The sequence below is a fragment of the Schistocerca cancellata genome, chromosome 3 (assembly GCF_023864275.1).
Source record: "Schistocerca cancellata isolate TAMUIC-IGC-003103 chromosome 3, iqSchCanc2.1, whole genome shotgun sequence".
NCBI lineage: Eukaryota > Metazoa > Arthropoda > Insecta > Orthoptera > Acrididae > Schistocerca > Schistocerca cancellata.
In genome coordinates this window covers 259,679,826-259,704,004 of record NC_064628.1, presented here as the reverse complement: position 1 = coordinate 259,704,004, position 24,179 = coordinate 259,679,826, and the positions used below count along the sequence as shown (strand labels likewise).

Below are 24,179 nucleotides of genomic sequence, written 5' to 3'. Positions count from 1 at the left end.
TAGATCCCAGGATTACCGCGACAACTTTGGCGACCACTCCTTGGCTTAGAAACTAATGAAAATACGTTTGGCATACGCTAAGCACAAACGCCACGAAAACATAACGCAGGATAACAGCCACATACGGAAGATGAGTAGCATCTATTGCTGTTACTTTCCATTCACATTGCCAAACATCGTTAAGTTAAGAATATTAGTTACAATTTCCTCATTTCTACCAGGTCAGTAGCATCTTTCAGGATAATAAATAAGTTGGATATATCAAAAACAAAGAATCTAGCAGTTCCTTGCAGTGCATCAACTTGGCTGTTGTATTTCTGTTTTGAATATGAAACTGTAATACAGTCATTTTGTGAAGCACATAACATAACGCACTTCGTGAGGCCACAGCGTCTGTCCAGATCACTCTCCATCACAGAGGAGGGGAGAGTAAAAAAATTAATCCTTTAATTCTGATCACAGATTCGATCTCCCAATAAAATTCCGAGTAAACTGATACCATAATCATGCCGGTCAGTTAATTAATTAACCAGTCGTCAATCTTAATTACACATTTAATGCTACTAATTTTCCCAGATCTGCAGACACTGCCGACGTATTATCTACATAGACGGACATCAACTGGAGAAGCATTTTTGCATTCCCCGTTTATTTAATATAGAAAATGCCCAGGACGGCGAAATCCAGCTTGACTCTGTGACCGTTATTTCGAATCGTCGTTGAAGCGACGCGGTGATGGAAACATACACAGTTGTGCCACATTCTGAAAATACGCACCAATTTGTGCCACCCAAACTGAAGGTAGGAACTTGGCAGCTCCTGTCGGCCAGAACAGCATAAACAGTTACGGCTCCAGGCTCTGTTAGGTTGGTTAACAGGACCTTCCCGTTGACCGCGGCATTGCAGTTCATCGACTGCATCTTTAAGTAGCCCGCAGAACAGCAACGTGCTCCCATTCCGTTGGATTTTCTAAAGGGGTCGACATCGCGAGGTTCATCGTGCTGCAATTACCGTCATTTTACGGCAAGTGTTGCTTCCCATTACGTAGCGTACAGTCTCGAATTAGCCATCCGCGAGTTACTCGTGATGTTTAGAATTAAGAAGCACGCTGCAAAGCCGCGCGGAGTGTACCGGCGCTGTAAATCGACATGTACGCGAGGTAAGTTCAGCTGTCCGACCCTGTTACTGTGTACCCATTCTTGACAAACGGCTAGCTTCTTTCGTCGTAAAGATGCATATTAAGTCATTTCTCTCTCTCTCTCTCTCTCTCTCTAGGGACCGTAGACATTATTCTGTGATTTTTGTTGGCCTTTAGCTTCCCTAATGTCCCTTTTTCTTAAACAGTCCTTACTAGGTGACGTTATACTGGCTGTAAGATGCCTGGGACAGAAGATCAGAAGGCGAGCTATATTCTAGGGAACAATGGTAATTGGGATATCTGCGAAGGCCACTTCCTCCACCTTTCGGTTATCTGTATTAATTCAGACACTTAATTGGTCAGACAACAGAGACCCCAGCCATAGCTGCAGCTCTTCATCCTGCTACACCCACTCTAAAGTGAAGAAAGTGAAAAAATAGAACTCTAAAAGCATTAGATAATAACGCTAGAGTCTGCAGTTAACACTGATCTTCTCGCCGAGAATGAGACACATCTGTGAGTACAATATTCGTCACATGGAATGATCACAGTTGAAGAATAAAAACAAAAGAAGTAAATAGTGACAGAAATAAGGCATCTTGCAAAAATAGGTTGACTGCGGTGTTGAATAAATGCCACCTTCACTAGCAAAATAAACAGTGGGTTTCAAACTCTTCCCTGGTACGCACACCTGACATAATGAGTCTTGTACGATGCGATCTGCCCACTTGTAAATGTTGAAGTCTTCTTGCACGAATACTTCATTTGTCAAGATCGCATTTGTTTACTCCTTTCGTTCTCTCTTTTCAATTTCGTCAGTGTCTTCTTTTTTGTTTTGTTTTTGTTTAATACGAATATTTCAACCCAAGAAAGACAGTCTGGTTTTGATGATTATGTTGCAGCGTCTTAGTTTTGTGTATTTTAAGATACATGTTTTGATATTTTTGTTATATTTCAGGTCCTCTTTTACAGTACAAATCCCCATATCGCACCAAACCAATTCATTCCACAAACTGTCCAGAAATAGCTCCCAGGTACATATAAATTTGGTATCTGGCGATGGGACCATTGTTCCTTTTTCGACACTAACCCGTTCCCATGCCTCCATAAAGCAAAGTACAGACAGAACACAACAATATTGGTCGCGTCCCTTAGTCCTTCCAACACCAACCGCATTTAATGCGAGAATGTGGGATGCCGAGGTTGCCTGATGAATAGTTAGAGCCGAGTTTTGTGTGCTATACATCCCCTGCAGTGTTTTGTTGTATGAGAGGCAGGAGGAGATATTTGTTCGTACAACTCATGGGGCCCGATTAAAACTGCCAAGAGTGATGTCTTAGACTTACAGGTTTAATGACCTGTGGTGATAGAACACAATCACAAACTGGGAGAAGGTAAGAAACTCGAACGGTTAATAATAGTCTCCAGTCACTAACTGAAAACGACCGGTGGCATAAGGCTAACGAATGCTGCTGACCCACAAGGTAGAGAGTACGGTAGACTGAAAATAAAGGGGGGGGGGGCGTACACACAAAATATTACTTTTTTTCTGTCTGATGTGACTTATCGCTGATCTGCTGCCTTTCGCCGCATATTCATCTGAGATGTTGGGGTTCTTACCGTGTAGTACAGGAAGCTCCGACGATGAGCAACATGTTTTGTCTCAGGCTTGTTTAGTCGGCACGAATGCGTTGCAGAGATCACGATGATCTGTAGCGCAGACTGAAAACGGTAGTCGGTAATAAAAAGCTGTGACGCAGAGGGTGTTTTTTTTTTTTTACTTATTATAACAAAAGAGATCACGGTTCCTAGACATGGTGTCAATTATGTGATACTCAACGAACTTCAGTGCCAGTTGAACAAGAGAGGCGTTGTGTATCACGAAGAGGATGACTGCTGAAATTCCGAGAGCATACGTTCGAAGTAGAATTAGGCAAGGAACGGGGCTATTGAGAAGTACCTCCGGTGTTTCTGAAGACGACTGTGATGAAATAGAGCAATTATTCAAGTTTTTTTCGCGTTGTTAAAATGGGCACCGTTTGTGACGCAGTAAACGTCATTGAAGTCGCTGGCACGAACGGCGCGGGAAGGGGCGACTGCAACCCGCATTGCAAATCTGTTCATAGAGTTGCCTAACAGCAGGCTCGCTCTCATTCGGTGCGACGGTAGAGCACGGATAATTTGTCTACATATTCTGACATCGATAGCCCTAGTGCAACAATGCCACGTCACATATTACGAGTCAAAATTAGGAGAAACGCTCTCTCAACTAATATGTGTCATTTTTCTGTATATCTTGCAGTTTTCAAACAGTTGTCTTCTGAAACCTCAAAAGGTACTTCTCAGTAACAAATAGACGGTCTAGTCACATTAATGTGACCGCCGTCTAAGTGCTACGTCAACGTACAATAACCACCAAAAGTCGATAGGTGGCAGCACTAGCAGCTGAGGGTATATAAAGCATCTCCGGGGAGGGGGGGGGGGCGAAGCATGATTATTGTCTTTTGGGCCAACGGTGGAAGCCTTCCGAAAGGGTTAAGTTTGTAAACTGTTCGCGTGCCGTCATGGTTAAATTATACCGTGCATGGGAAAATGGCGCTATCCAGAACTGGCACCGTGTAACTGTTGAGCTACTGACCAACCAGACGAACCAATTGTGTATCCTCAATGACCATTCACATAACATTGCTGAGTATGGATCTCCACTGCAGGCGCTTTGTTCGTGCAACCATGCTGACTTTCGTTCATCGGCGACGAAGACTGGAATTTGCACGCCAGTGCCGCAAATGGACACCTACTGACTGGCGACAATATGGTTCAAATGGCTCTGAGCACTATGGGACTTAATATCTGAGGTCATCAGTCCCCTAGAACTTAGAACTACTTAAAACTAACTAACCTATGGACATCACACACATCCATGCCCGAGGCAGGATTCGAACCTGCGACCGTAGCGGTCGCGCGGTTCCAGACTGAAGCGCCTAGAACCGCTCGGCTACTCCTGCCGGCTGACTGGCGACAGGTGGCCTTTCGAGATGGATCACGTTTTATTCTGCATCGGACAGGTGGACGGTGTTGTGTATGGCGTGCAACGTGTGAAAGCGCAGCTGAGGGAGTCTTTCCGTGGCACTACATGAGTGATCTCATCAGTCTGGAATGTACTATGGATCAACACAAGTATGCATCTTATACTCGTGGACCACGTTCACCCCTACATGTAGTTTGTGTTTCTTCGGAACAGTGGCATCGAGCGGCTGCACAACGCAACGTGTTACACAGGTTGCATTGTAGGAGCGTGGTTCAAAGACCACATGATGACTATAAAATACTCCGCTGGCAACAAAGTTCCCCGGATTTAAACCCAATCGAGAATATATGGGACCACCTCGATCAGACTGCTCGTGAAATGGATCCTCTACCGAGAAACCTAGTGCGTAGGCCACGGAACCGGAGTCGGCATGGCTTCACATCCATGTCGCTACCTTCCAGAACGTCACTGACACTCTCAAAGGGGTCCGCACTACAAAACGTGATTAGCCAGGCTTTTGACAAGTGGTTGCATTAATGTAACTGGACAAAGTTTCCTTTGCATTGCCCCACTAAGCCTTTGCCTAGATGTGGTTGCATTAGTGTGACTGGGCAAAGTTTCCTTTGGATTGCCCCACCAAGCCTTTGCCTACATGTGGTTGCATTAATGTGACTGGACAAAGTTTCCTTTGGATTGCCCCACTAAACCCTTGCCTATACGTGGTTGCATTAATGTGACTGGACAAAGTTTCCTTTGGATTGCCCCACTAACCCCATGCCTACATGTCGATGCTTATATACCTGCATCGGAGCTGCGATGGGTTACAAATATGATGTAACATCGAATTGATACTGAAACTTTGTGAACGCCCCTTATATTACTTCCTCCCACCTACGTCTCGTGAAATGACCACTTCTTGAAAATTAGAGTCCTAGAGAAGTTTATAGACAATTATTCTTCCCACGCATCATTCAGAGGTGGAACAAGAAACAAGGAAAATGATAGCGCTACGACAGGAAACCTCGGACACACAGTTGGGATACTTTCTGACTATGCATCTTCACCCACTGATTGCTGATGTCTTTCACTACCTGATTAGCTTCACTCATTCACCAGATGATTAGGTGTCGTAATCCAGAAACACCAACTCATTCTATTTGGCAGAGTAATAATAGCTTTGTGAGTTCAATGGCCGAGTGGAAACCTTTCAATCGGAGACCATTTCGACGACTTGCGTGTCCCTAATCTTTCCCAGTTACCCAACTGCGGAAAGGGGATACGCAGTTCGATGTGGAATCCTAACCACATGTCATTCCTTGCCACTTTTCACACCGTTGAGGGGTGGAAGCTAAATTAAAGGCAGAGTGAAAAACTTCCGTGGTCCCGCTGGTATTCGATTACCCGACTTCTCGGTTCGCATGTTTTCTTTCTCTTCGTTCTTTCGATCTATTTTTTCGTCGGTTTTTCCTCAGTGGTTCTGTGCGGCTGTCGCTTAACGTATTTCAGATTCTATCGCTGAGAAACTTAGTTCTTTGGGGTTCTATACGCCAGTCGTCAAAAACAGAACCCTTATAGAATCATTTTCTTGCCTGTCTGCCTATCTGTGTGTCCTTCCGACCGTTAAGACTCCTTTTCCTCAAGAACGGGTAGACGTATTAAGTTGAATTTTATGTCTCATGCTAAGGTCTACGGTCCCTTGGCGGTGTAAGAATTTCAGCTTCGAGCTCAATGCAGTCAAAAGATACGGCTTTTTATGTCACATACTTTAATACTCGCAAACTCACTCTTGAAAACCCACGAGCATGGATTACTTCCCGTTGCCCAGAATCATGAAGTTTGACAAGAAGCAAGGTTTCGCAGTACAAGTAAAGAAAAAAGTCCGAAAATTGTTAATTTGTAATTATATCATACGAGAAAAATATTTTCTGTCATTTGTTATCCGACTGTCAGTCTGTCCTTCTCTTAAGACAATTTTTCTTAGAAATTGATGGCGTATCAAGCTGAAATATATGTCACATGTCCCTTGGTGGTATAAAACACTAAGCATATAGGCCAATGTACTCAAAGGGTGAAACCATTTACTCATATGTTACGTATTTTGACAGTAGCAAACTCAAACATCAAGCCCTATACGTGGTTCGCGTTGACCTAGAATCATGAAAGTTCGAAAATTGTTAATTTGTAATTATATCACACGAAAAATACTTTTTTCTCATTGTCGAAAGTCGTGAAAATCCCGGGACCGGTATTGCGCCAGTACCGATATCGATAACAGACAAAAATAATCGAGATTCTCGATTCCCGGGATATGTGAATTACCTATATACGTAATCAAGTTTATACGAAACATTCTGTATGCGAATCCTACTTGCAGTTATCTGGTTTTTTATTTATTTTAGAGGATAGCCAGTCCCCTCACCGAGAGCTCCGAGGAGAGCTCCGACGTTTGATTTGTGAACAGTGGGCATTATTTGCGAGATCCATTTATGTCGGTGAAGGCCTTCATTTTAGGTCCCCGTCTTTTCCTGCCAGCAATGTGTGCGCGCGGAAAGTAAACTGCTGCCTAATTTTCCATAATTCTGTTAGTAGACAGCCGTAGTGTTCCGCGTGCCACACCTCGCGCAGCCGGTTGGCAGCCGTGCCGATTTCGCCGACAGGCAGCGCGTCCTCGCCTCGGCTCCTTCCGGCAGCCGTCGTGTCGGGTCGTGCGAACGGCGCACGCCGCGTGAAGCGGCGATTGGCCGACCGCCGGCCTTGGCTGCACGTGCCGCGCTGTGGGAAAACTCCTCCCCTGGCATGCAGCGCTCCACAGCGAGCCCGTCCTGAGATGCAGATACAAGGCGAGCTGGAACAGGCAGCGCTCCCGCTAGCAGCTCCCACATGCGGCCGCCTCTGCTAATGGAAACTGCAACCTGCTGGGAGCGCAGGTGTCACTGTCGCGTGGGAAAACGACCGCGTGACCGTCCCCTTATAGACAGGCGGCATTCCACGACATCTGTTCGCGAGCCGCTCCGGTAACCGGTACTGGAAGTCTCTGCCGAGGGCCTCTCCTAACGAGGGAGCACTTCCTTACGGAAACTGCGGTTGACAATACACTACGAGCCAGAAGAACTGCCTGTAGCGACTGACAGCTGAAGGATTAACTCGAAGTTTCTTAAATTACTCGGGATACCATACACAGCGTAACTACGTGGTAGGAAAGATTTACCATTTACGTAGGTCATCGCGTCTGCTGTACATCGAGCCACTGGTTTGCTAAAGGCCCCTGTAAACGGCAAAGCCTGATCTTCAGATTTGTTTACTTTCTACTGGTTTTTCAAACAGGAGAGCAGACGAAGAAAATGTTTCTCAAACTTAATTTCAATTTTTTGCAGCTCTTGCGCAGTGTAGTTATCTAGTCCGCGAGTAATTTTGACACAATTTGAAATTTCATCGGCGCAGACACAAGAGTTTCTTACGTTGTGTAAAACGAAAAGAAAATAAGACTGGCAGAGAGAATGAAATTCTGTTAAAGGAAGTATCAGACACGTAACCCAATGATTACGCCAATTTTCTCCGAATGGGTTTCAAACTTTTAGCAACCTATTTGAATTATTTCATGCGAAAATTATTCTAATTGCTCAGTGGTAACGTACTTGGTTTTCTAAAAATGTCAATTCTTTACAGTACAGGATGTCTATAGTTAATTTTTCGCTACTTCCACGGGGCCCCATGAAAAACGACTTATCGTAGGACAATGTCGAAACATTTGTAAGGACATGCGAAAGAGAAAAAACGAATAAACCATTGAAAGAAACACGTTTTAATTTCCACTTGAGAGATCAACCTTTTCTTGTCGCGTACCATGCTTACGTTCCAGGCTACAAACGTTGCTAAACGTGGCGGCCATCTACATTCACGACAGCCTGGAACCGCGCTAGCGACTGTTCGCAACATTCTTCAGACAGCGGACCATGGGATGTTCAGCAGTCGCAACACTACTGCTGTGGGACCGCACATTGCGTCAAGCATTCTGACCCATAGCAACAGTAATTCTTCACCAGTTTCCTGCGCAGTTGGTCGTCCGTCCCTTCCGGGAGCAGTTCCCCAAATCACCAATGAATTCGAACTTCGGAATCATGTTCTCCAATCCCTTGTGGAAAGAGGAGCTCTCCGTATTCCTTTAATGCGATACTCGCGAAGAATAGCAGCAGTATTGCTGTTGTTTTGATACAAAAGCTTTGCGGCAAAGCCTCGTTCAGATCCATGCTGACTTTCTGGAACTGTTATGCAGACTGATGCTTGCGTTTCATCGCTACGTCGCCGTATCGGTACCGGCGCCTAACGGCAGGTTATGACGTTAACACTACTAGTAACGCGAATCCGGCAACGCATCATTCCTATAAAGCTGAGTACCCAAACCATAAATAGTTTTCCGTCTATACTGCCTCAAGTTTAATTATAACCACCCCGTCCCACAACAGGGACACATAAAATCGACTGTGACGAACTTGGAAACCTTGATTTCCTTAGTCTGTTAAACTCCCGCTTATCCAGCACGTTAGTTTCTTTTTCTTTTTTTTTTTTCATTAGGTCCCTGCGTTACTAAGATGGACAAGGTGAGAAATCTCTCATAATGGCAAGTAATCTTTCATACTTGACTTTGATCTTAGTTTCCATCGTAGTGCGAATCCACCATGAGATACACTGCAACGAATACTGATTTCCTTTCAAAATGTACAGCGAAATATGCATAAGGACCGTTTCCTCGGAAGTTCAGCAAACAATTCGCTTTTGTTTAACAAACGCAAGCGCAATCTGTCATACACGTTTGCCAGATGTATCGTCAAACAGAATTTCTATCGGGCTCGCGAAACACAGTCCTTGTTTGACAAACAAAACAGCGCACTGTCAAGTAATTTGATAAAAAAGCGAAATTTAACGGAATGTTTGATCGTGTAGGGGGCATTACAAGCTGATCAAAATTAGCGCCAAATTACACCAATACGTTCAGAACACTTTATCCTTAATAAAATGACTTTATTTTGTATGGAGAGTAAGCAGGAATACAACAGAGAAGGTTCTACTTCAGCTCTTAATAGAGCACCTCGTTGCTATGATTTCTGCGCTTTTAGGCAGGTTTCTTCTAAATCTGGAACGCTTGGAGGAATAGCTCACGAACGCTTAAACGGTTGCCTCGATTCAGTCCTGTGTATTTCAGTACTCATAATGAGAAACTCGGATAAGAAACCGAATCCTTCAACATGCCTGCTTCGCTTTATATTTGCCTAGACATATACTAAAAGGTTAGATGTAAGCATGCCTCTGAAGCATATAAGCAATATTATTATCTCTGGAAAGTGCGAGGAAGTTCATCGTCCAACAGTAGAATTGAGCATACCTTACTTCTGCAAGTTTCTTAGGAACACACACGCAATTTACGCTTTAGTTTGCTTGTAATCTGTCAGAACTCATTATCGATTATAATTTACATTAGACAAACGCCACTTGCGCCGATTTGTTGCTACCCAATTCTTACATAACAAAACGGAGGGGGGAATCACTGTCGTCTTCTTAGAATTGGTAAGTAGTAGTGGATACAACATAAACATGGGATGATCTAGGAAGCAATATATCTTTCTTTTCGCACAGTCAGCATTACGTACTAGCATCCCCAACACTGGGCAATGACGCATTGTTGTGTGACACCAAACGGAAAATAAAGGACACACAGTATCCAGTGTAGAAGTAAGAGAAGTCAGTCGAAAAAAGTTAAAGGGCTTTTTTATTGTTTCTGTATTACCAAGGAAGTTGACGAGATTAAGAATCTATCTACAGCCAGGTCGTTTCTGCCAGTATTTAACACTATGTGTAAGGAGAGAAACTGTAAAAGGTGTTCCAGAAGGCGGTAAGAAAATCACCTAATCAGGGACTAGTTACGTGCTTCTGTATCGGTGATCTGAAAAACAATTTATAATGAGAAGCATAAATGTGCAAATGCAGTCAGGAACGAACAACTTAGTTCGATACTGTTTGTGATTCCACGAGTAAGATTTAAGACCATTTTGTGACTGCTGCTAGAGACTGAGCAAAATTAGTGTAGATGAATATAGTTAACCTTTAATGATGACTTAAAACTTGGATAGTTACAAATCAACCAGAGACACAGGCAGTGCAGATAGAAGAGCCCTGTCCCATGGAATCCACGAGAGAGAGAAGAAATTAATTGACGTTCAAAATACGAATTCACCAATCACTACTACCTAGAAGTCTGTGCGAGTACAGATATCCGCAGTATTACTGACTTTATGGTTAGGACCTGCGTTGAGTCGAATATAATTTGGTATATCTGCAGTTATCAGGAATAAAAATTGCATTGTCGTTACAAATTAGTGTCAATATTTCGATTTCCTTTTAGTATTACAAGCAATCGATGATAATTCTTATTTTTTAATTCATTATTACTATCAACCATTCAAAATGAAAAGGGATGCCTCTTTGGCATGTGTGGAGCGTAATTTTTTAATATGCCACGCTGGCTGAATTTCCAAACTCAGACAAACATTCTAATGAGATACACATTGTTGCTTTCTCTATTGAGTAATCAAGAATGCAACAATGACATGGATGCGTAGTGTAGGACTACTGCTGACGATAGACGGTGTTGCTGAAATCCGCGTGGACTAAAAATGGTGTCACGGCGAACTTCCTGAATTTCCGCACAATTACCCGTACATCCTGTACCCTTCGTATCAAGCGTACAACTGGGTCATTCCTGTTTAGTCACTTCCCAGATTACGGTAAGTTGCACAAACCTACTTGAAAATTGTTTTAGGACGCACCTTCTATTGGAACCTTCGCATCATAGACCAACTCTTGTTTCTATATTACATACGGTAAAAATAATGTTGAGTATAAAATCAGTGATGGTATTAGTGTTTCTCTTAAAAGTGTTTACATGTGCACAATGTAACGGTTGTCACATTGAGAAGTGTAGAACTTCAATATGATTTAACATTATAATGAATTACCTCACATTTTATAAAAGAATTACGTGCCTAATGTTTAACAGTATGAAAGGTGCGACGGCAGCTTGTTATATGACTCCATTTGACTGTCCGTTGTTGGGAAAACATTCTACAGATAATTTAATGAAATCTGTTTCGATAGAAGTAGTTACTTAACACTCTATGGACAGAATTGTGAAGCAATAAAGACAAAAAATTCTAAATGGTGTATTTGTGTCACTTTAGGATCACAATAAACACATATTGATAAAAATTACATTAATTCATGTTTATATATTTTGCAGTGTTACATATTTTTACGTTAGGCGTTTGAGAATACAGATGACTTAAACTTTGGCTTGTGAATCATTACTTGTATAGTTTTCTGACATACGAAAACATTTGAATTTGAAACTTTTGACCTCCTGAGTTATTGTTCTTTATGGAAGTCCAGAAAACAGCTCCTATTCTTCGCGTTGCACAAATTAACATTACACTTCTGGCAGATAATTAACAGAATTCCTTTGCAGTTTTTCACCTTGCATCTAACTCTTTTGTCAGACACAAATGGCCAGAGTCCAACATTGTCGACAGACTTTTGGGGAACTGGCTTCTACGCCTCCTTTCTTTCTACCACTTACGTCCTTGTTTATTTTGAAAATCGCTTCAGCTATTTCAGCTTTGACTGACGAAGTGGCTTCGCCTTATTTTTGGATGCTCCAAGAGAGTTACAGAACCTCCTGCCCAGTAGCCATGCATTTACTGCGATCATATCAAGGAAGTGAAAAAATAGCCAGTCACAGTACCTCTTTGATCTAATATTGATTCTGTATACTGCGATTAGTGAGACATCCTAATAACTCGTTTTATACAAGAATAACTGATGGACAGTCAGCTTCAAACCTTTCTTGGCCTTCTTATTCCATCGATTCTACTTATATAGTGGCGTTGATGAAACAGTCATCACTCACCAGCCTCAGGAGTGAGAACTTACCATAATATACTGCATGTTTCATTATCTACAAAAACAACAGTTTGCCTGCGAATGCCTAAGCTGCCAAATGTGTGATGTTTGAGAAATAGTCACACAATTTATAGGGATACTGTCTACAATATTTTATCCAGATATATCTTAAACTTACCTCCATCACTCAATTAAAAAAATGGCTCTGAGCACTATGGGACTTAACATCTGAGATCATCAGTCCCCTAGGACTTAGAACTACTTAAACCTAACTAACCTAACGACATCACACACATCCATGCCCGAGGCAGGATTCGAACCTGCGACCGTAGCATTCGCGCAGTTCTGGACTGAAGTGCCTAGAACCGCTCGGTCACCGCGGCCGGCATCACGCAATATTTAAGATGACAACTCACGTTTAGATTAGTAGTAATAAATATCAACGGTTCAAATGCATGCGTCCATGCTACGCAGAGCTCCAGAAGATTCAACTGGCGACTGCGAGAAGATAGTTCTCGTTATGAAGATACAGCAATATATTGTACGCGTTGCAAATTGTCCAGCTGTTCCATAGAGGAACGTATCAAGAATATAACAGTACGTTGCATTAAAATTTGATCATCATAGTCCTTACGTTCTAAGTCAGTGGAATGTGAATTACGACATCTGACTTCAGTAGCAAGCCTACCTGAAAAGTTCCAGCATACCGAAAGGGTTAAAATAGTCCACAATATTTTAACACCCGCGAATGTGAATAGAAGACTGCCATATGCCAATAATAGACTTGCTTGATGACTTTCAGGCGAATGTACGGTTACTGAACGCTGAGGTCACCAGCTATTGTGGCGTCGCAACCAGAATCCTCCGACAGCCGAGCTTAGCATGCCGGCGCGTTCTGATATCATCTGCCCCTTATTTGTCGGCTGCTCACTTTGCTCTCAGGATTGAGATTCCGCGGCCGCCTGAATAAGTAACAGCGGAAGTGACAAGAAAATCCTTTCAGGGCAAGTGACGGCCTGCTTTTTGCCGCAATTTGTACTAACTAATAGCTGTCCGGTTGAGCTGAGACGGACAGGTGTGGCTCCACACGACAGAAAAAAGCGGCCTCTTCCACGGAATGCCTCTTCGCGTGCGTGCCTCTGCTATCTGCATATCTCGGTTCTCTCACGCCTGCATAGTGGCGGCGAACGTGGACGCGGAATCTTGCAGTCGGGAAAAAGTAGCTCTGCTGGCGAGGGCGGAAGAGGTCCTCGCAATCTACGCAGAATACATTGCCGGTTTTCACCTGTTTGGTTATTGCCGTAATCCACCAAAGAAAACATTTCGTTCGCCATCTCGTAGATGCTACTGAAGACATTGAAACGTCCCCTTGGAAAAATTAGTAAATTACTGTGCTGATAAACCTCTTACATTATTTGATCTTCAAACCGCTGAGCCGAACTGTACGTACTCAGACGTTTTTCTCTTCACTTATTCTGATCAACACTAAACTGACACACAATATTTTTAGCGCAACACAATCTGACTTTCAATAATCCCTACAAAAGAATGGCCCTGACTAACATTAACCCATACCTTTCACAAATCACTTACCTCACCAAAATCTTCGTTACTCGAACTACTGCAATACGGCGAGAGCCAATACTGCCAGCTAAACAAAAGATTGTAACTACTGAAGGCACTAACTACTGATAGGCATAGTTAGCAAATGAAAGATTTCGATAGAAACAAACAATGTATTTACCTTAATAGTGTTCAACAGTCATAATATATATTTCAGTTCATGACATCCAGTCTTACAAATTTACTGTCTCTGATGGACACACGTCCGATCATCCGCTCTCAAAACTCCGCCATCTCTCTCCCCACATCCACCACTGCTGGCGGCTCACCTCCAACTGCGCAACGCTACGCGCTGTTAACATCCAACTGCCCAACACTACAATGGCGGCTATTCCAACAATGCCAACCAGCCACAGACTGCACACAGCACAGTCAGTGATTTTCATACAGAGCTCTACGTGGCGTTACCAACATAAAAACCTAAACAGCCTACTTACAACATGTGTCAACAAACTTCGTTACTTGTAAGCCATACATGAAAACCAATACACGGTCTTGTTACTTAATGTGACCATCACCTACGTTCGACGTCAACGTGCAATAACCACATACAGACGGAAAGTGGCAGCACTACCAGTAGATAGTATATTAAAGCGTATCGGAGAACAAGGAAAACAGTACAAACGTTTTCGTAATGCGACAATGGGGCGATCCGTCTGACGTTCAGAAGGGCATGATTATTGGCTTTCGGGGCAAGGGTGGAGGCATTTGCGAAACGGCAAATTTTGTAAACTGTTCGCGTGCCGCCATGGTTAAAATATACAGCGCATTGCAAGATGGCGCTATGCGAAGCAGCGCCGAGAAAACTGAGATGTACCACGTTCCACAGATGACAGTGGCCAACGATGGCTGCGGAGATGTGTACGGGCGAATAGATGTGCAACTGTTGAGCAGCTGACTGCCAGATGAACCAAGGAAGTACCTACAGCGTTTCCTCAACGACTTTTATTTAATGTCTCTAATCTAAACACGACTGGTAAAGTTTTACTTCCTCTGTACTTCGGAATGTATTATCTTCTGTCCCACCCCCATCCCACGAGCACGATGCCACTGGTAGCTCCTCAGTAATCTAACGCAGTTACGATCATCGAGTTTTGAAACAAGTTCCACTGAGCTGTCATTCAACAATAATATTCGTCTGGGCACTAGTATTGCCTTGTATGCACAAATTTCACGCAATCAGACTCATCCGATTTTTTTTTTTTTTTTAATGGTTCTAAGCACTATGAGCCTTAACATCTGTGGTCATCAGTCCCCTAGACTTAGAACTACTTAAACCTAACTAACCTAAGGACATCAAACACATCCATGCCCGAGGCAGGATTCGAACCTGCGACCGTAGCAGCAGCGCGATTCCGGATGAAGGGCCTAGAACCGCTCGGTCACAGCGGCCGGCCTCATCCGATTTAATTGTCACACTATGTACTGCGTGCTGTTTGCACACTGTCTATAGTGATTACCTTCCAGAAAATTATGCACAGTTGTCGACAGCCTCAATTCCCTATTACTCGGGTACTATTTTTTGCAATGCAAAGAGTTTTCCCCAATTTAGAGATAGAGATTCAAAATGGTTCAAATGGCTCTGAGCACTATGGGACTCAACATCTTAGGTCATAAGTCTCCTAGAACTTAGAACTAATTAAACCTAATTAACCTAAGGACATCACACACACCCACGCCCGAGGCAGGATTCGAACCTGCGACCGTAGCAGTCCCGCGGTTCCGGACTGCAGCGCCAGAACCGCTAGACCACCGCGGCCGGCAGAGATAGAGATCCAACGAGCCTTTGTCGGATATTAACACAACACAATGTAGTGCCAAATCATAATTCTTAACTTCGCAACGCTACACAGTATCAAGTAATTTCGTACTAAGTTGTATGTTGTTAAGTAACAAATTAACTTCTGTTTCCGAACTATTTTACAGTGGCGTACTGCCACAAGAAATCGTGTACAGGGACACAATTTAAAACTGAAGCAACTGAAGGTGAAACTGTACGCTGCGCACTGTCATCGTGAACAATTTAAAATAAATTAACTTAATTTTTCGTCGTTGCGTGGCAGAACACGATAATAATATAAAATAGGAAAAAACTCGCTAACGTTATGCAAAATTATATTTACTTGGTCACGTATCGACTTTCGGCGTCTCAGGCCAACTTCAGATGACAACTGAATGTCGCAGACACAGATAAAATGATAATCGAGTTGCACAGATATTATTTGTACAGAATTATTTTTGTTACATAGAAATAATATTAACGTAAAAAGGATGAAAAATAGTTTTTATGTGGAGACACACTTAACAATTGATGAGAAATATGCTTAATATACAATCTGAATTTAGTATATGCAACGAGAACTTAATTTAACGAAGGGAAGAAAGGAAACTCAGTCTGATCATTTGATACTAAACTGGGATTCTGTCTCATTATTTGTTGCCTTCCAATATTTCCGACAGCGTCATCTTTCTGCTTTTCTTAACATAATGTAAAACTACACATTCTACTTCATATGAAAGGTTTTACGTTAAAAGAGGATCAGCAAAGATTGAATCTTTCTTCCTTAACCTCCAGCTTCTCTCATGTTGACGTAACCTAACTGCCGCTGCTCTGACTGACTGACAATATACACTTTTCCAGAGTGCCTGAGTGTGATTTTATACATAGTTCTGTGGATAGGGTTGCAATTTCTCTTCACTATTGAATAAAAATTTTGATATGCTGCTGGTATCATAAAAAACAGGTCTTTAGTTACGAGACTAACGGTTTTGCAAGATTGTCTGGAATTCTGCTAATACATGTGATTTTACACCAGTTTTGGGTAACTACTGACTGGTTGCTGTTGGCCGACGTACAGAAGTGATGTACTTTAACGCATTTTCCTTTTGTATTAGTATATTATCAATCAGGTCAGACCCATAGCCATTGCTGGAAGCGATATATTAGAGAATCCGTAGTTTTGTGTGAAAGGCTGAGTCAGTGAATGGAACAGATATGAGGCGATGCACGTATGAGTGGAAAACTGTACGTTTGTGGTGGCTGTTTGGATTCTGGGAGCTTTCAGGGATTACCGTATCTGTACCTATCGTTCCTCTGTGAATGTTAAATAAGTGTCTATATTAAGGTACAAAAAATTTATAGAAGACAACAAATTTGTAGAAGATCCTCGCAGCTCCACAGTAAACTACATTTTCCTATGTTGTGAGTTTAAATGTAGTAGTAATGTATCTAATTGTCCAGTGGTACTGGTCCAAAAAACAAAGCACGTCATCCGCGTATCTGAACCAGTACTTAATTCTGCAATTCAGTGGCTCTTTCTGTAAGAAAATTTCTTCGAAACTCCCCATGAAAATTTGAGGTAATAGAGGTCTAACGTTAAGTGGTGAACCCACAGCTAGGCCATCAGACTGTCTGTAATACTAGTTCTGAAACTGGAAATAATTCTGTTTTACACAGATTTCGGTAGCAACCATTACGTCATGAAATTATACAGGATTTATTTTGGATTTGTGCAAAAGATCTGTTAATATCTTTACATATTCATCATTGGAATAATTTGGAAATAAGCTAGTGCCATCAAACTATACTAGTTTAGAAGCGTGTGGGATTTGTATATCTTTATCAACAGTAGCAGCAGAATTTTTGATACCGACCTTTGTTTTAAAATTGCTTCTCTTTTTAATGGTATAATCTAGGTCTTTGAGACTTCTGGGCACTCTGGAAAGCCATTTAATCTAGGAGGACCTGGATTCATTTTGACAAGCATACGACTGCTAGTTTCATTCATTTTGAGAAGAATACGACTGCAAGTTTCGGATACAATACTTTCACACGATTTGATGGTGGTTTTTACTTTTTCATTGAAAGCTATAGTCGGATCATTTTTTAGATGTTGGAATTCGGAAGGGGCAAGGAACTGGTTCGCATTGAAAAAGCGATCACTTTTTTTTTTCAAAAGAACTAAACTGTTTGGTTTGTCTGCTTTGTTAGCGATGATATGATTGGAGATTATTTTCTTCTTCAAGTTGATTACTTATTTCACTTCGTGAGAGTTTGTAGCTAACACTAGCAGTAGTTTTTAGATGTTAGGCTACCAAATGCTTCATAGAAACATCATTAACTAACGCATGCTCGAGATCTACTTTTAGCACATCCAGCTGTTTACCAGAGATTGCGCATGGTGGAGCTTATTTAGTGCCTTTATTGAACACTTTGAGCTCGTTCACAGTAATTCGTATATTTAATTAGTTCGTAATCCGGTCAGAAAACTGTTGATTGTGAACGGGTGGGGTCGACAACCTGTGTTTTGCTAACGGCAACAGTTTTTCTTTTGGCGTTTATGCATCTTGTGAGTAACTTTCGTAACCAAAGGAGATATATTTATGTAACTTCCCCTGACGTATCATACACCCAGTTGTTTCAAACATAATGGATACGTCGAAATTAAAATGGTTCATTTACGAAAGAGTCCGTTGTTCGTGGTCTCGCGGTAGCGTTCTCGTTTCCCAAGCACGGGTTCTCAGGCTCGATTCCCGGCGGGCTCAGGGATTTTCACCTTCCCCAAGATGACTGGGTGTTGTTGTGTCGTCTTCGTCTCCATCATTCATCTCCCATTACGGTCGGAGGAAGGCAATGCAAAACACCTCCATTAGGACCTTGCGTAGTACGGCGGTGCGGGTCTCCCGCATCGTTCCCCTACGTTCTGTGAAGAACCATTTCCATTCCATTTACGAAAAACGTCATTTATTTCATGCTCTCTGCATGCCTGCCCTTTAACGTGTGATTCGTAGCGTAAACAGGACAGGGATAAATAGCGCTTTTTGTCTTTTTTGCCGTCGGCGTAATTCTCTGTTTGCTTGCGATTTCTCGGCACCTGGTCGTACGTCCGCCCACCAGAGCGGCTCCGCTTTAAGCCTATCTCCTCACGTCTCAGTGCCTCACAACAAGTCCAACACACCGCGGTCGGAAAAGCTTCACACGCTTCACTGGGGTCCTGAAACTGTACGGGTTAAGCTATGTTTGTAGCCATACGTCGAGCAAGTACACACACATAAAGGGCGAGCTCTTGTACGCCGACACCGAATGTTTACGACACACACACACACACACACACACACACACACACACACACACACACACACGTAATTACGTTCCGTGTGCGTCATATGTTGATACAGCTCAGGCACGAGTGCCTCCCTTTCTAAAAAAAGAACTCTTGTTTCGCAACGCTCGGATGAAGTCGGCAGCGTCGTCTGCACTGCCTCGCGTGCCATTGTGATGCTTGTGTAACTGTCGTTGCCCCAAGGCGGTTGACACGCGCTGGTACTTTGGGCAACTGCATAACAGATGACAGAGACGAAAGTAAAAAGAGCCACAGTCGTGAATTTGTAATTTTCACCTAGAAAAAATTAATTTTCTCACATTGGTGAGCAAAGCTTAAAGACGAGAGTGACTTTCGGGTAAGGTGTCTCTGCCAAGCAACATAGTTCGATGAAACTGCTACAACGTAGTGCACAAAGTAAGTGGAAGAAATACGCAGCGAAACAAACAGAAATGACACTTTTATTCAAAGACAATAATCACACTGAAGTCACCGCGATTTGTGATGGTACCCGGTACATTAGAAAAGGCGGGACATAGTTCCTTCATGGACTGTGAGATCACTACAGACGGCTACGCATGCTATGGAACGTGCTTCAATGCTGACCACGAATTTGATAAAGAGTTCCTGAGATAGTGCGTTCTTTTCTTGCACCAGAGCGAGCCGGCCGCTGTGGCCGGGCGGTTCTAGGCGCTTCAGTCCGGAACCGCGCTGCTGCTGCGGTCGCAGGTTCGAATCCTGCCTCGGGCATGGATGTGTGTGATATCCTTAGGTTAGTTAGGTTTAAGTAGTTCTGAGTCTTGGGGACTGATGACCTCAGATGTTAAGTCCCATAGTGCTCAGAGCCATTTGAAATTTGCACCAGAGAGGCTGACAACTTCTGGATATCTTTGGAGAACGTAGACGTGCTGCGGTACGTTTCGCCAGCGCATTCTACACGGGATCGATGGGATTTAAGTCGAGTGAACGGTCAGTCCAGTCCATTTACCGAATATCCTCTCACTTCAAGAGCTCCTCCACCTATGTTGTTCAATGCTGTCGCGCACAGTCATTCATAAAGATCCGGACTAGTGCGAGTGATGCTCGCGCACTGAGCGTCCTGTAAAAACTGAAATTATATTGTTTTAAACATGGCTGTTATTCAGCAACCGTATGCTAGTTTCAACATAGGATGATACAGCCAAGCGGTTGCACATACCTGGTAGGTACAATGACCTAGGTTTCGACACATACTAAGGGTGTCTTCATCAGAATGAAATTTTGATAAATCGTCAAATTACATTGCAAAAAAGCAATGGTAAGAATTTAGAGCAGCTATGCTCAAGTCAGAAGTGACGTAAATCGTTGGAGCTCTTTCCATGTGTGCCCAGCTGGGAACAACGTCAAACTCAAGTCGAAACCTAGGTCAATGTATCTACCAGTTATGTGCAACCGGTTGGCAGTATAATCCCATGTTGAAACTTAAATTATATGTATAGGTAGCTGACCCATCCCTGGAATCGATAATTTCGACTATTTATGCCTGTTATCGATATCCATACTGTAAAGATATCAAAATATGTGACACAAATGGCCTTCTCTTTTGATTTCACTGACGTGTAGGCTTCAGTTTCTTCACACCGCTAGGGGACAGTAGGCTTCAATATGTCACATAAATTTCAACTTGATATGTCTACAGTTCTTGCGAAGAAGTTTCTTAACGGGCAGACGGGCAGACGGGCAGACAGACGACAAAGAGGTCCTATAAGGGTTCCGTTTTATCGACTGAGGTACGGAAAAAATTAAGTCAGGGTCGAATGCACCCTTGGAAGGAGAACACTTCACAGTAACACTGACCGGTGAGTGTACCATCTTCACAGATCAGTCAATATGCTCTTGCAACATGATGCATACCCACACTGCAACACCTGCACCACAAAAACGATCATATTCGACAATGCCTTCATATGATTGTTGAGTTTCCAATGCCTTGTACGGCGGTTTAAATATGACTACTGTCGCAGCTCGCTGGGTTCCGCGACTGCTCACACCCGTTATAAAAACCCACCGAACCGAGACAGCAGCGGGAACGATACACTTGTGTCAGCTATATCCAGCTGACTTATTTAATAATTCGATCACCAAGTGTAAGAGCTGCATGTATCACTGTGTGGCCAGGGACAAAGGAGTTAAGCCAGTAGTGGACAGACGTGGATTCACTACTGCCAACCAACATCGGGGTAGGTGAAGGTGTTTTCTGGGGTTACCATGTTGTGGTGCTCTTAGGTGATACTTATACCACACCCCCATATTATTCTGACATAGCACCCCGTGACATCTTCCTGTTTGCTTGGATGAAGAAACCGTTTCGTTTGGATGAAGAAACCGCTGTGTGGCAGGCAATTCGAGGATGACGACGAGGTGTTTTTTTTCCAGGTGTAACGTTTTATGAAAAAGGAAAATACAGACCCCTACAACCAAGGTCTCTGGCAAGTCACCCATCGTTGGCAAAAGTGTGTCGCTTTGAAGGGTGAAAAGGCCGGAAATGGCTAAAACCAAGTCTGATGGTGGCAGTTTGACTTTTCGAGGTGATAACTGAAACTTTATGACTTCGTTTCGTACAATGCATTCATCAGATGGAATCTTATGTTGCGTTTAAGTATTTATTTCGTGAGATAGCAAGTGAGGACCCACAGGCTTATAGATAACTGACGATTGTAAATGAGCATTTAGAAACTTCCTAGGGAGCTAGAATTTTATATTACCAACAAGAAGCACAAATACGATTCGTAGACCTGAAGAAATCTGGAGTTGGAACGCTTGTACGGAATGACGTTTCTACGAAGCGACACTTCTACAGAGGTAGCATAAGACGCTTTTCATTGGTACAGGCATGCTAAGAAGTCTGGCAGTGTAACCCAGCGAGCTGTTTTCTACGACACGTCTTGAGACGCAGTGAGAATGAATGGATACAGCATCACGTCATTTGCCTGCGTTTCCGCTGCAAAGATTTTGTATTCGAAGTCCACCCACACAGGTTAATAATCATAGAATCTCTTAGAGGGAATGCCATGATGATTGCTTATAAGCTCATTGCCTTTGAGATAGTCTTGACTGTCTTCAATAGCAATACAAACTGCAAGCTTTCTCTCGTTTCCAAGAGAAAATACGAGAAGGTACTCTCATTTCGTACCTCATTAAACATTTTTCCTAGGTTGTCTCTGCGCATGACGTACATTAAACTACTTTTCAATATATAGATCATTTTCAATGGTTGCCACGTTTCCATCTTCACTGTAATTTGTGTATGTAGGTCACACAAGTCAGAGACGATTTTAAGTTGCCGCCAATTTTGAGTCTTTTTAATTCTTTTCAGTAATCTCCTTAGTCATAATTGCTTACGTCTTTCTTTTTTTTTTAGTTAAGTCCCATAAGATTTCACGGAAATTTGAACATTTTTTTTTCTTTTTTCCCACAGAATTAAAATTAAACGGTCAACTGGTGGCAGTCCTTTTGGAAATTTTTTTTACTGATGACAGAATTTCGAAGAACTGTTGATATTAAGGTACTTATTCTTAGGTTCCATCCTTCAAAGATGAAGTTAGTGCGGTGGCGCTTTCCGCTTCCACACACCTCTTGGCACATGTACGTTTTCAAATCACTGGTACAGAAACTGTTGTGTAAGTGCTGAACCTTTTGATTATAAGACAGCCAATCATTACCCAACATTTTCAGGGGAAGGTATGCTACAGTTGAGCTGGTCCTTATATAACAGTGTCTTTCTTTGTTTTCCTTATAGACAGGAACAAAACCGCAGCACTGAACTTATATCCACAAACATTGATTAAAATGAAAATTGCAAACATTAATCTTGTAGCTGATTGGACGACAGCAGTTTCCAAGTCCATCATGAGAGAAGCAGGGTTCCATCCAAACACGCTGAATTACAGTTAACTAAACGGGTAATACGTTTCTCGACTTTTGTCCTGTAGCAAAACGTAAACAGCTGGCATTGATCGTTAACTCACAAGAAACTGTACGATCGGTGTGAAATATATACTACTAGCTCGAACTTTTGAATGTTCCACCCATTACGGATGATTCACAGCTTGATGAAGATGATTTTCCCTTTTCGCAGGCAGGCACCAGTATTCTCCAATTAGGTTCCCTGTTGACAAGTTCAAATAAAAATTCGTTACTATCAGTCAACAGTAAATTGTTTTCTTGAATGAATATTCTTCAAGAATCGGTCGGATCTTGCGTAAGTCCCACGTGTTTTATCTTAATGCGATGCAGTTACTGTTCCCATTTATATGTGATGGTGGTGATGTTACTAAATTGTAGCCTCGACTGAAGCCCTACTTCTCGAATGTATGAAAAAGTAGTATGTGTTTCTTTTGCACGCATTCTTACACTTAAAAATGTTCTAGGACTTCATTTGCTGTTTCATCTGGAATACAAACACGGGTAACTTCGCCAGAAGCTGTTATTTTTAGTGGATAGCCTCCCTTTGCGTTTGTACCTTATAATGTTTACACAGCGCCACTATTTGATGTATAGTCCACTATATACAGATCCAGGTTGTAAAACAATAAAAACTCCTCTTTGGTGCTCTCGATGAATACCTTCACAAAACTTTGAACACCGAACACTTATTGTCAATCATATCAATGGCTGTACTAAACTATGGGAGAAGGGCACGCACCACAGCTGTCTGTTAATGAACTGGAGTGCGTACAGTGCTCCTAGTGCTGTAAGTGACCTTTTCCAGTAAAAAATGGTTCAAATGGCTCTGAGCACTATGGGACTTAACATCTGAGGTCATCAGTCCCCTAGAATTTAGAACTACTTAAACGTAACTAACCTAAGGGCATGACACACATCCATGCCCGAGGCAGGATTCGAACCTGCGACCGTAGCGGTCGTGCTGTTCCAGACTGAAGCGCCTAGAACCACTCGGCCACTCGGGCCGGCCGATCTTTTCCAGTAATAGGTCGCAGGTAGTGACCAACAGCCTGGTGAATCCTACTTCTGGAACACGCTGTTTCGAGGTCGACTACCTGAAGTTTTCTGGGCTCCGTAGAATGTCAACACAGTTCATCTCTGCACAAGTCTCACTCCATCCCACTCCTTGCAAGTGTCAAGAAATTTCACGATTTTTTGAGATTTATACTTTGCTGTTAGAGACTTAATCCCTATCACATCGGTCTGCTAACGAAGTAAATAGGTGTTTACAATCGAAATTTGCGACCACAAAATTTACTGATGTGACCGATGTGGAAATATTGGGATAGCCTAGAGTTGAAATCTACTTGCCACTAACCCGTTAGAGAGCAGGCCGACACAAAAACGTATGTGC

The 24,179-nt window shown here is 42.7% G+C and overlaps 1 non-coding gene across 1 annotated transcript; it reads right to left on the bottom strand.

Moving 5' to 3' along the window:
- Nucleotides 1-23,706: 23,706 nt before the first annotated feature.
- Trnas-gga (transfer RNA serine (anticodon GGA)) lies at nt 23,707-23,790 on the bottom strand. The gene is given in 2 exon segments: nt 23,707-23,741; nt 23,751-23,790. It is a non-coding gene; the product is annotated as a tRNA-Ser (tRNA).
- Nucleotides 23,791-24,179: the final 389 nt, after the last annotated feature.